Source organism: Leptonychotes weddellii, chromosome 11, assembly GCF_054177405.1.
Source record: "Leptonychotes weddellii isolate Sample4059 chromosome 11, ASM5417740v2, whole genome shotgun sequence".
NCBI classification, from domain to species: Eukaryota; Metazoa; Chordata; class Mammalia; order Carnivora; family Phocidae; genus Leptonychotes; species Leptonychotes weddellii.
This window is the reverse complement of record NC_138379.1, coordinates 44,259,702-44,271,601: the sequence shown is the minus strand read 5'-3', so window position 1 is coordinate 44,271,601 and position 11,900 is coordinate 44,259,702. Positions and strand designations below refer to the sequence as shown.

At 50.1% G+C, this 11,900-nt stretch overlaps 1 protein-coding gene across 1 annotated transcript in view; it reads right to left on the bottom strand.

Annotated features, from left to right (window-relative positions):
* Nucleotides 1-8,828, bottom strand: part of DCHS1 (dachsous cadherin-related 1) — a 33,693-nt gene extending 24,865 nt beyond the window's left edge. Inside the window, exon 1 of the mRNA XM_081798676.1 lies at nucleotides 8,559-8,828. The gene's annotated coding sequence lies outside the window, so the exon portion shown is untranslated. The remainder of the gene's footprint in view (nucleotides 1-8,558) is intronic.
* Between the last annotated feature and the right edge of the window lie 3,072 nt (nucleotides 8,829-11,900).

Genomic DNA, 11,900 nt, shown 5'->3' with positions numbered 1-11,900 from the left:
GGGGGGGGGGGGGGGGGGGGGGGGGGGCTGGAAAGGCAGATTGGAGCAGAAGTGGCAGAAGAGGGTAGCCTTGGAAAGCAAAGGGAGGGCCAGGCATAAAGGGGAGAGGAAGAGACTGAGAATGCTGGTGGGGGTGGCTGGGGGCAAGACTGCGGGAGAGTGAGCTAGTGTGACAAAGGAGAGAGCATGTGTGGCAAAAGGCAAAGGAGAGAACAAGCCAGTTACTACAGAGAGGGGAGCTAAGTCAGAGTTGGCTACAGCTAGCCCGGAAAGGTGTAGGGAGGTAAATAGAGGCCGGAGGCAGAGCTGTGCTGGGGGACAGGGAGGAGAGGAGAGTGAAGAAGAGAGGGAGGGGGAGGGAGGAGAAGAAAGGCAAACTGGCCTCCCAGGGTATCCCTGACAACCCATGGGAGGGCTGCATCCCTCCAGAGGACTGGTGCCCAGGAGCCACTTCAGGGAGAGACTAGGGACAGATATGAGCGGAGGGAAAGCCTCTTTTCTGAACACAGTGTGCTGGGCTCTACGCCAGGCAGTTCACAGACAGTATCTCATTTAATCACATCAACCCTATGAGGAAGGTGTCCTGCCTTCCACTGAGGAAACAGGCTTAGCATGAAACAACTTTCCTGAATTAACACAGCCCCAGTTTGATCCCAAGACTATACACTCCCTGCTGCCTGGGATGCAGGGTGAAGGGAGAGATGGAGAAAGGGAGAAATGATAGGGGAGTTGAAGGGAGGGAATCCTAGCAAGACAATGGAGGCCTGAAGAAGAGAACCCATGGGAGGAGGGGGACCAGGTATGAGCGGTCTGTGACAGCTCAGGTCAGTAGCAGTGGGATCAAGAAGACACAGATAAAAGTGGTGAGGTTGACAACACTTGGCCACTGACCCTTCGGGAAGGGTGGTGGAATGCAAGCGTCCAGATTGACTTCCAGGGTTTTGGCCTGGTTACTAAAGTGGTGCCATTAGGACACCCCAGAAGAGAGAAGCCATTTCTCAGATGCCCATTGGGAACTCCATGTGGCAATGTCCCAGGCACACTTGGATTTGCAGGTCTAGAGGTTAGGAGAGAGGTCTGGGTTGGAGATAGGGATTTGGACAAATCCAGGGGTAACAGAAAACCATGGGCATGGAGACCCATCAGCAAGGATGTGCAGAGGGAGAAGAGGGTCTAGGATAGTACCCTGAGGAGGAGTCACATTTAAGGGGCAGACTGAGGAGACCTTTATTCTTCTTGGAGGAGAAAGAAAAAAAAAGAGTCAGTATCACAGAAGTTAAGGGAGGAAATATTTCAACAAGAAGGGAGGGATCGATAGTGTCCAAGGCTGCAGAGACTTCAAATAGGATGAGGGCTGAGAAGTGGCCATTGATCTTAGCAGTAAGGAGTTTGCTGGAGATCTGGGGAGAATAGTTTCAGGAGAGTCCGAAGGGTGCAAGCCTCCTGCAGTGGGGAATGATAGAGAATAAATCAACTAAACAACTCACCATAGACCAGACATCAGCATAGAGTGATTGATCAATACACACTGCACTTCTACAATAGGGAGGCAATATATCACAGTAGGGTAGGACAGGATGAAGTGGTGAAGACGTGGACTTGGCCAAACCAAATGTGTTTTGCCCAGCTTCACACTTTCTAGCTGTGTAACCTCTGGCAAGCCACTCAATTTCTCAATGCTTCTAATTCTTCCTTTATAAAATAGGGACAATAATAGTACTTACTACACTGTGTTTGTGGTTAGAACGGTGTCTGGCACACAGTTCTTGTTTTGTAAGCACACAGGTGTGATTAGAAGATGGGCTCTGCTGTGAGGCAGACTTCAGTGGCACTTACAGTGTAGCCCCAGGTGAGTTGTTCAGCCTTTCTTAGTTTCCTCCTCTATAATGTGGGGATTAAAGTGCCCACTTTATATGGTTGACAGGAGTGTTAAATGAAAGAATGTTACCAAAAACTTAGCACATCACCTGGCACACAGGGAGGGCTCAATAAATATCAGCTGCTGTTGTATGCCAGACACACAAAATAACCCTCAGACAAGTGTTAGTTCATAGATGAGGAAACTGAGGTTCAGCGGGTGGCAGAGAAATGTGGGACCCAGCTCTGATGGACTCCAAAGCTAGTGCATTGTTACCCTATATTGCTTCTCTGCTGGAAGGCTTGGAATGCTCTGATGAAGGGTCATGTCATTGGCCAGGCAACACAACAGAGAAGGAGAGCAAGCAGAATTCTGTTATAGGAGAATAACTCAGGCAAAGTGCACAAGGTGGGTTAGAGGAGATCAGTGATGAGGATACTGCCAGGCCAGGTGGGCATGGACCCAGGTGGTGAGACAGGAGAAGGGACCAGAGGATGCTTGGAGGTCTCTAGGAGACAAAGAGAAAATGAGAAGAGGCAAACTCAGGGCATGCATGTGAAATGATTCATTAATCGATTTATTCAACAAATATCTATTGAAGATGGGCCAACCATCATACTAAGCAATAGAGATAAAGCAGTGACTTGGACAGATGGGAGTCCCTGCCTTTGTGGTGTTCACACGTAGGCAGGGCAGGATGAGGGAGAAGGGGTGGTGGTGATGGGCAGCAAGGGCCTCTTCCTAAGGTCTGACCCTGACAATCAGAATCTGGGCTGCAGAGGAGGCCAGCGAGGCTGGAGCAAGCAGAGGAGGTGAGAATATAGCAGCAACCCAGAGATACCAAGAGGGAAGAACAAATGTAGGGAAGTGAGAGGTTGAGGGGCAGGAGAATACAGTAGAGGGACGGAGATGTCGGAAGGAAAATTAGCTAAGTTAAGAGTTGAATCCTTAAGAGTTGTTTTCTTTCTGAATTCTCAAACAACTCTCTTAATATTACCTCCATTGTCACCAAAGGAAAGTGGAGTTCAGAAAAGCTAAGGTCACCCAGGTGGCAGATGATGTGGCTGGAAGGTCAGAGGGGGAGCCTCCACCCCCCTCTTTTCCTCCCTTTCCTTCTCCTCCTCCTTCCTCACCAACCAAAAGGGTGGTGCCGTCTGGGCTCTGATAGATAACAGCTCCTTCTATGAGCAGCTTAGAGAGAAACATAAACAAGGACATTCTAGTGTGCCAAGGGAACACAGAGGGGCATCCTGACTCACACTTGGGGGTTACAGGCTGACTGATGGGAGGAGGAGCTCTCTCACCAGGGGACACAGGAACTGAGTAGTATCCCCTCCCAAGTGTCAGTAGTTGAAAATTCTTGGAAGTCAGAGGGTTACCCAGGAAACATGGGCCCTAGAGCCGAAAGATGGGGCAGGCAGCAGGAAGCCAGGAAGAAGATGGGATCCAACAGCCTGAACACCTGGAAGGGGCTTTTGCTTGCAGGTCGCAAGGCATCAGAGAGTCCAGTCTTGCTTCTGTTGCCACTGATAGGCTGGACAGGGAAGAGGAAGAGGGCACAAGTGTCTGGGAACCTGATATGGAGAGGGGCAGGACAAAGGGTGCCAGGATTTGGGAGGGCCCAGAGTGGGTGTGTGTGAGGGGTGTTGGAGAAAGGAGCAGCCGACAGCACCTCCTAGGAAGGGGACTTGGTGGAGCGAAGTGGATGGTGGGCATATAGGGCCTTGTGGCCTAATGGCAGGTCACAGCTTCCTCATTTTCCTCTCCCTCCAGGAACCCAAATGGGCACCTGGTGCAATATATTTGAATCTGCAAACTTCTGGTGCTCCTTAAATAATTTCCCAAACTGAATGAAAGAGAAATAAAGTACAGAGAAGGAAAGCAAGAGGATCCAGGAAAAGAGAAGCCCAGGTAAAAGGCAGAGAGGAGGGCATAGGGTGAGGAAGGATAGTTTGTGTGGGAGGGGAGCGGCAGTGTCTCCAGTGGGATACATGGGTATGTGTGGAAATGTCTCAATTGTGTACGCTGCTGAGACCAGATGTCAGTCTTCTGAAGAGTGAGTGAGGGTGAGGTATGTGCAGTGAGGGGCCTCATTTATTCATTCATTTGTTCATTGTCATGAATGTGAATGTGGAGGGCCCCTGGGGACATGACAAATATAATATGTAACCCTGCCATCAAGAGGCCCTAGCCCAAAGATACAGAACAGGGAAGAGGCAATGACAAGAGTGAGACAAGAGGATCTCAAGCCTGCATGCTGAGTTTGAGAGTCTCCTAACTTGTCCTATAATTCCTAGGTTTGAGACTAGATCTGAGGATGGGAAGGGGCTAGCCAGAAGAAGAGGGGAGTGAAGGGCTTTTCTGGGCAGAGAGCAGTATGAGCTAAGGTCCAGAGCATGGAAGAATACCGTGTCTCTGAGGAACTACAAGGAATTCAGTATGGCTAGAACTTCCAGTGTGAGGAAGGTAGGGAAATAAGACAGATGATGAGGCTGGGGAGGCTGAGGAGAGTCAGATCCTGAGGAATCTCATAAGCCTCAATAAAGTAGAGAGTTCACCCAAGATAATGGAAAGACACTGCAGAATACGGAGCAGGGAATGCATGGCTGGACTTGCACTTTAGAGAGATCCCTCTTGCTGCAATGAAAAGAATGGACTGGAAGAAGGAAAAGTAGAAGTCTAGGGAGACAAGTTAGGAGACTCTTGCAGTAATTTGTGTGGAAGGATGGTGAGGTGAGTGCTGTAGCTGGGGCCATGGAGCAAAGGGGATGGGATGCCAGAGAGAGCTGGAAAGGAGGTAGGACCAGCAGGTTCCGGTGACTTTCTGGGTTGGAAAAAGACATGTGGAGAAGGAATTGGCTGCAGTTAATTTCTGGATGTGTAGCTTGATAACTGAGTAGAGATGGTGGTTTGGGGGAGGAAGGAATGAGTTCAGGTTTGGACATTTAGGGGCTTGTGAGCTATTCAGCAAAGATCAGGTAGGAAGCAGATATGGAGGTCTGGAGGTCAGAAGAGAGGTCTGGAAGAGGTAGATATTTGGGAGTCATCAGCCTATACAGGTGATAAAGCCCTGGAAATGAATGAGATGGATCATCTAGAGGAGTGTATACAGTGAGAAAATGAGAAGATCCAAGTCAGAACCCTAAGGAATGGTAACATTTAGGGGCTCCCCAAAGGAGCCCTCAAAGCAGAGTGGGAAGGAAGAGTAAGGAGGAGCTCTGGGGAGAGAGATGCACGGACCTCATCCTATGGTAATCATCTGTTTATCTGCCTGTCTCCTCCACTGAGGTTTAAACTTCCTGAGGGTAGGAATAGTGTCTTCTCTCACAGTGTTCCTATCATCTAGCAGTGTGGTTGGCACTAGAGAGCTCACTAAATGTGGACAGAATAAAATCGTGGCTCAGAAGCCATAAGACAAGAGTGGCTCAAAGGGAAAAGAATGATCAACAATGTCAGACCATGCCAAGGGGTCAAGCAGTTGAGGACTTTTGAAAAGAACCTCTAGTTTTGGCAGGTGAGAAGTCACTTTCTCTTAGGAGAGCCATTATACTGGAAGGTTGGGAAAGGGGAAGTGGGAACAGCTCCATGCAGAAGACCCTTTCACAGTGAAGCAAAGTGAGAGATCACTTTTCAGACACTCCTTGGCCACTCTTTGTCCCCTTGTTCTTGAGCCCACCCATCCCACAAAGTCTCAACCTAAATTCTCAACCACACCAAGTGGTCGGTAATTTCCAATAAGCTAAGCTTAGCTTAGTTTAGCTCATTGGGGATTACCAAGTTAAGGGAGGCAGGGGAGACTGGAGGCTCTGTGTGTGCTCACAGGAGGAAGGGGTATAAAGGGAAAAACTGGAGACATGGATAAGACATGGCATAATTAGTTGAGTTAGGTCCCCATGGAGGCGGGAGGGGATGGATGAAGTAGTCTTAAATAGAAGAGACACCTCTTCATAATTATAGGAAAGGAGAAAAGATTGAGGAGAATGCAGATAAAAATTTGAGGAAGGAGGCAGGAAGCTGAGGGAATTCATACTGGATGGCCTCACTTTTCTCAGTGAGTGAGACCAGCTTAACTACTCTTACTGCATCTCTTTCCTTCAACCTCCACATCCATTCTGCCACTGAGCCCTGCTGACCCCGCTGCCTACACAACTCTTGAAACCATCTACTTTCTCCTTCTCTGCTGCCCCCACTCCAGTTCAGGCCAGGGTTCTCTCCTGGCTTCCTGCAAGAGCAAACCATCCTCCTTTTCAGAGCCTGCCCTTCAGTCTTCACACTGTCAGACTGGTAGTTCTAAACCAGATCTGATCATATCACACTATAGCCTCAAATAATTAGGTGACTCTCCATTATTTTTGGATTAGATAATCTTTTTCCTATGACCTACAAGAACTGCATGATCTAACTAACTGTCTATCCACCTCTCCCAGACTTTCTCACCTCTCCTCACATCATGCTATTAGTGCCAGGCTCACTGGGTTGCTTTCTCGCTCAGATATACAATGCTTTCTGCAAGTGGACTTTTCCATGCTTGCTCCCGTGGCTTTGAATATTCCCCACCCAGTCCATCTCATCACCGCCTCTCCTCTGCTGACTCCTTATTTATCCATCAAGCTTAAGCACCCACACTCACCTGATAACCTGTAAGCTCCATAAGGGCAAGGACCATGTCCATTTCATTCACCCTTGTAATGCCAGCACCCACCACACTGCCTGGCACAGGGGAGGTAATTAATATGGGTTTGCTGAATGAATGAACCAGTGGTTTGACTACTTAATCTGCTGTAAACAATGGGGTGAGGGATGTGAAGTTAAGGAGTATGAAGAAAATAGAAAAAAATTTTATTTATTTATTTATGGAGGGCCAGTTGAGGGTGGAATTTATAGAAGCATCACCTGGTGTGGTTGAGAATTTGGGTTGAAGCTTTGTGGGATGGTGGGTGGGTTCAAGGACAATGGGACAGAGTGGCCAGGGAGTGTCTAAAGGGATAGTCCTGGGTGTGTAAACTGGAAGGAAAGTACAAAGCCAGAAAGGGGCAGATCAGGAGAAAGCAAAGATGTCAAGGGCAAGAGGTCCTTATGAGGTTGAAGAGTAAGTGTAATGGGAGTGAGGGCATCTGAGAGCTGGAAGGACATAGGAAGCTACTGGCAGAGAGTGGAATGGAAGAGTTTACAACTTTAGAGATGGACCAGTTCTACAAAGTGGTCCTGGGAGGGAAGTAGAACATAACTGGAGCTAAGGAGCTCAAGAAACTGTGAGGCTGGGATATTAGAAGGACACTTAGCATCATGGCAGGATATAGGGTGAGGGGAAGACTGATCCAGGTCTCCAGTTTTCAGGGAACAAGAGGTTAAGCCTGGGAGGTCTATGGATGAGAAGGAGTAATAGTGTGAGCATCATAAGTTAATGGGAACTTGTTTAGCAATTGGGACAGCTCACTCCTGGTGTATTCATGTCACCTGAAAGTGTGTCTCCTGTGGGTTGTACAAGCGAGTGTGTGGTAAGGGTGACTGTAACACAGCCTCCTGTTAGTGTCAGGTCCCTGGGGCACCTGCTATGTATAGACAGCTGTGATGAAGTATAACCTAGATGATGGGTTGGCTGTGCCACTGTCTGCAGGGAAGTGCTGGCAGTAATAGTGTCTCCCGTGGTATGTGTTGGCCTTGACAATGAACCTGTGGGAATGTGTTGGCTGCACCAGTTCTGCAGTGGGTGTGTGTTGTCCTGAGAGCATCATCTGTAGGTGTGTGTTGTTAGCTCTGACACTGCTTCCTGGGGGGGGGGTGATGGCTGTGAAGGCATTTCTTGTGGATGTGTGTTTCCTAGGACTGTGTCCCTTGTGGGTTGAGTAGGGCTATGACTGTGTCCCCTGTGAGTATTTGAGGAGTTGACATAAGTAACAATATTTTTCTGGCCTATGACCCCATGGCTGCGGGCCCAACCCACGCCACACTGAGTTCATTGTGCTTCTAGACCTCCCTCTCCCCACCCCCTCCACGTGGGACCAGGCCTGCAGTGACCTCCCTCTGTCCCCTGAACAAGATTCTGATGTAGGCGTCATGGACACAAACTCAGAGCACCAGTCTGGGTGACCCACCTCCACTTCAGGCTTTGCCTGTATCTCCTCTGTTTCCCTTTACTTCTCCCCCTTAGTTTCTTTGTCTCTGTCTCACTTCGTCTCTGTCACACACCCATCCTCCACATTCTGACACATGGTTCCCACAGAGGTAGACAACACACACACACACACACACACACACACTCTCACTGGGACTTGCTCACTATGACACACACTCATTCTGACCCCCACACCCTCGGAGTGACACGCACATACACACACAACCAGACAGATACACACGGACACACAACCTCCCAGTGACACGCACTGACTCACACTCTGCCGATGCACTCACACTCGGAGTAGCACACACACACCCTGCCCGCACCCCGCACCCACACCCCCCTCACACTTTCGCTGCCGCACACCCGACTCGATGACACACGCACACAAAGACCCCCAGGCCCTGCCCCCACGCTCACGTTCACGCTCGCCCTAGTCCCGCAGGCCCAGGCCCCCCCTCCCCCATTGTCTCCGGCTCAGAACAAAGCCCCCGGCTCCACCGCCGCCGCCGCCGCCGCCCGGGAGAGGCCAGCCGGCCGGGCGGGCGCGGCCGGACGGGCCGGGCGGGCGCGGGCACTGACCTCCGCGCGGCGCGGGCTCCCTCGCCCGGTCCTGGGGCGCAGTCCGGACGCGGTCAGCCCCCCGGGCAGCGCCCGCCCGCGCGGGGCCTGGGGCCGCGCATCGTCCGCCGCCGCTGTCTCCGGGACCGCGATCAGCTCTGGGCAGCCGGCCGTCGGTCCGTGCGCCCCTGGCCGTCGGTCCGTCTTTTCCCCGCCGCCGCCGCCGCCGCCGGGGCGCCGCCTCCTCCACAGCCGCCCCGCGGAGGATGCGAGATTCGCTGCCGCGGCCCCGCGCCCCCTCCCCTCCCCTCCCCTCTCCTCCCCTCCCCCGCCCTCCGCGCGGTAACCCGAGCCCCCGCCCCTCCGCCCGCGGAGCCCCCGCCCCCACCCCCACCCGCGCTCCGCGCCGCCGCCCCCCCACCGCCAGCCCGTCCTCCCTCCGCCCCTCGACTTCCCGGCCCCAGTCCCCGGCGCCGGATCCGGCCCCAGCACCGCGCGGTCTTCACGTCCCCGTTCTCGGTCACTTCGCCCGGCCCCCTCCTCCCAGCCCGATCTCGACATCCTCTCCCACATTCCCTTCTTCCATCTTCTTTCCCAGCCCCTATTCCCCCATCGTCCCCTCTTCTCCCTCACCGTCCTGTTCTCCTTCTTGCCCAGCCCTTCTCCCTTCTACCCTTTTCTCTCCACCTCCTCTCCCTTTCTCCCCATCCCCTTCTTCTCACCCCTTCTCCTCACCCTTTTCTCTCCACCCCCTTCTTCCCATCCCCTGCCCTCGGTCCTCTCTCCCCAGCGTCTTTTCTATTATCAAATTCTACTCATCTCCTTTCTCAACCCTTCTCTTACACCCGGCTTCCTTCCCCATCGCCCCATCCTTCTTTTCTCTTCCCCTTTCTCCCCAACCCCTTCTCACTTCCCTTTCTCCCTGTCTCCTCCTCATCCCCCTTTCCTCTCACCTCTCCCCATTCCCTTCTGCCTTCGTCTTTTCTCTATCCTTCTCTTTCCCCATCCTCTTCTTCCATCTTAATCTTTCCATACCCTCCTAGTCACTTCTGTTTATCTCATGCTCTATCCCTTGTCCCTTCTTCGTTGCTTAGCCCTCTTTCCCTCCCCTCTTCTCTCATCCCAAATTTGAGGCTAGAGATTGGAATGAAGGTATTGGAAGGAGGAGATTTGCGGCTGCTGGTCTAACTCAGGGTATAGTCCCCAGAAAAGAAAAATGAGATGGAAGCTGGGCAGGGAGTGGGCAAGGGGCTTGAGGGTCAACTTGGGAGAGAAAATGGGAAGATGTGAAATCAGACAGAGCTGGAGAGTATCAAAGAACTGGAAGAGTTTGGCCCTTTCCCTCCTGTCCTTCCTTTTGACTGTGAGTAGGTTGAGTCCAAAGGTATTCTGGATTTGAGAGGTGTACAAATGGTACAAAGAAATCAGGAACTTCTGGGAGAAGAAAACAAAGTTTCAGTTAAAGCAGAAGGGGTGTAATTTTGAAAGGGAAGACTGAAGGAGAAGCTGGAATCCTTGAAAATATCCAGGTTTCTGGCTTGGGCAGCTGGGTGGATGGCAGTGACTTTCCTGTGCTAGACAAAAGGAGCAGGAGTAGCTTGCAGGGGGTTTATATAGAAAGATGATGACTTTTGCTTTGGGCTGCTGACTTTGAAGCGCCTGTTGGGTAGGCAGGTTTGTAGCTTAGAAGAGTGGTCTGGGATGGGCATAAATATTTGGGAGTCATATGCAAATACCTTATAAGCTTGAATATAGGGTGAGGTTTTGCTTTTTTGTTTTTCCAAAATCTTCCCTCAGGAAAGAGGGAGTAACCTTACATTTGAGTTCTTAGGAAGTCTCTCATATTACAGGGTTTGCTCTCATTTATTTTGAACAACAAACCACTGGATAGGGCAGTATGGTATGGTGACTAAGCTTGTGGACTCGAGCCAGACTGCTTGGCTTGGGGTCCAGACTCTGCCATTTACAAGCTTTGTGGCTTTTGAAAAACTACTTAACTTGTCTCTGCCTCAGTTTTCTCATCTATAAAGTGGGGCTAAAGGATTAAATTATTTAATATATATAAAGTACTATATGTACCTGGCACATAGTAAGTGCTCAATAAGTGCTATTTTTACTGTTTGGGCAAGATGGATTAACCTGAAATATCCTCAACAATGCTATCTTGGATGCTTGCGTAGGTCACTTGCCACAGAATCCATTGTCAAAGAAATTTAACACGGCTTTGGTAACTATTCCTGGTAGTATGACCTCACAACTGCATGTGTTGGATGTCTCTAAATATGCTTTTTAAAGATTGCTTTAAAAAGTAATACAGTAGTACTTGGGAGGGGCTTCTGGGGTGCTGGAAGTGTTCTATTTCTTGACCTTAGTGTTGCTATATGGGTGTTTCACTTTATGAAAATTTATTGAGCTGAACACTTATGACTTGTGTCCTTTTCTGTATGAATGTTATACTTCAATAAAAAAATTAACAATTAAAATTATTTTTAAAAGGCAATAATACATTAAGGGATTTTTAGAGGTCATGAACACACTCTTGCTGGATGTAGGCCAAAAACCAACTGCCTTAGTGTGAGCGGTGAGGGACTGAAGACTTGGAGTACAGCCTGCTCTTTAAAGAGGCTTGACTGCAGGCAAGGAGAGAGACCGATAGCAGGGGGCGGGTAGACAGGTATTTTAGGAGGCCAGAATTTTTTTTTTTTTAAAGATTTTATTTATTTATTTGAGAGAGAGAGTGAGAGAGAGAAAGAGCACAAGAGGGGGGAGCAGGAGAGGGAGAAGCAGACTCCCCGCTGAGCAGGGAGCCCGATGTGGGACTCGATCCCAGGACTCCAGGATCATGACCTGAGCCGAAGGCAGTCGCTTAACCAACTGAGCCACCCAGGCGCCCAGGAGGCCAGAATTTTTCAAATGGGAGAACCTAAATGTATTCCTTGCTTCCTTTATCTACCAAAGACACATGCAAATGCCCACTATGTGCCAGCTTTATATTTCAGATACATAGCTAAGATATGACTAAAGAGTAAGCTGTGAAGACAGATCTGCAAATTGGCACTGGGGAGTATAATGATAGAGGATAGTATGGGATTGTGGACATAGAGGGGATTCCTCATCCAGCCCAGGGTTGGGATGTCAGCCAATGGTGTCGCAAAGATGATACTGGAACTGGATCTAGTAGGATGAGTAGAAGCATAGCAAATGGAGAGGTTGGAGAAAAGACTTTTGGGCAGAGTAAACAGCAGCACCATGTTCAAAATCACAACAGCATGAAAGAAAATAGTTTCTGATCATGGAGGTTGGTGCATAGGTGGTAGTAGTGGTGGTCCTGAGCAGACTGATTGAGCTGGCGTGTGGGGCATA